Here is a 1,212-nt window from a genome sequence, read left to right as displayed (position 1 = left end):
GGCCACGGCGGGGTGCTTATGGAGGGAGATCCCGTGGGCGGCCACGGCGGGGTGCTTATGGAGGGAGATCCTTTGACAGTCACCACCGAAGGGCCGCATCTGGCTTTGCAGTTTCCTTATCGATGGGTTCTAACACATTAATTTTTAAATTCTAGGCTGCATTCATCCTGAGAGCTGGTAGCTGGCTGGCGCTTCATGTTTCGCAGTGGCCCTCTCAGGAGGAATTCTTCCTTTCCAGGCAGCCCTTTTTGACCTCAAGCTGCTCTTTGTGGGCCATCAGCTTCCCTCTGAGAGATGGGCAGAGCCTGGCAGCCTTGTCACATGCTGCAGCCTGGGTCCAGCCCCCACTCCAACACCAGGGTCCTCCCCCAGTGACCCAGGGTCCTCCCCCAGTGACCCACGGACTCCACAGAGCTCATTTCCTTGCCCTTCCTCTGCCCCTACCCCCTTCCCTCAATCTGTTTTGTCATCCTGTGGGGCAGAGTCTTGTCTTACTCTCCAGCCCCTGTACTGAGCTCAGACTGGAGCCAAGCACAGCCATCAAATGGATACCATCAAATCCTGACTGTTGACCTGTTGACCAATATTTACTGAAGGAATAGGGCGTGGGACACAGTGATGGGATCAGCCCACCAAAGGGCAAATCCTGGTCCTACCATATTATGGTCTGAACTTCCATGTCCCCTCAAAACTCATCCGTTAAAACCCATATCCCCAAAGGGATGTTATTAGGAAGCGGTGCTGAGTCCCCTCCAAGGGCAACCCATTGGTAAGTGGCAGGAGAGCCCACCTCCACCGAAAGTTACAGCAAGCCATACCAGAAATGCAAAAGTCATGATGAAATGGATACACAAACACAGCCAAAGCAAGCCTCTTGCTAGTCAAAATTCTCCTAACCTGGTTTTTCAAGGGTCACGGTTTTAGATTGCTTGAAGGCAGAATCAGTGATTACCCAATGACATTTTTTTCTTTTATTTTTTTGAGACAGAGTCTCATTCTGTCACCCAGGCTGGAGTGCAATGGCATGATCTCAGCTCACTGCAACCTCTGCCCCCTGGGTTTAAGCAATTCTCCTGCCTCAGCCTCCCAAGTAGCTGGGATGACAGGCACATGCCCCTGTGCCCAGCTAATTTTTGTATTTTTAGTAGAGACAGGGTTTCACCATGTTGGACAGGCTAGCCACTTTAGGTCAGGAGTTCGTGCTCCATGACA

The sequence above is a fragment of the Colobus angolensis genome, unplaced genomic scaffold, assembly GCF_000951035.1.
Source record: "Colobus angolensis palliatus isolate OR3802 unplaced genomic scaffold, Cang.pa_1.0 Scaffold143, whole genome shotgun sequence".
Lineage (NCBI taxonomy): Eukaryota > Metazoa > Chordata > Mammalia > Primates > Cercopithecidae > Colobus > Colobus angolensis.
This window is presented reverse-complemented; position numbering follows the sequence as displayed.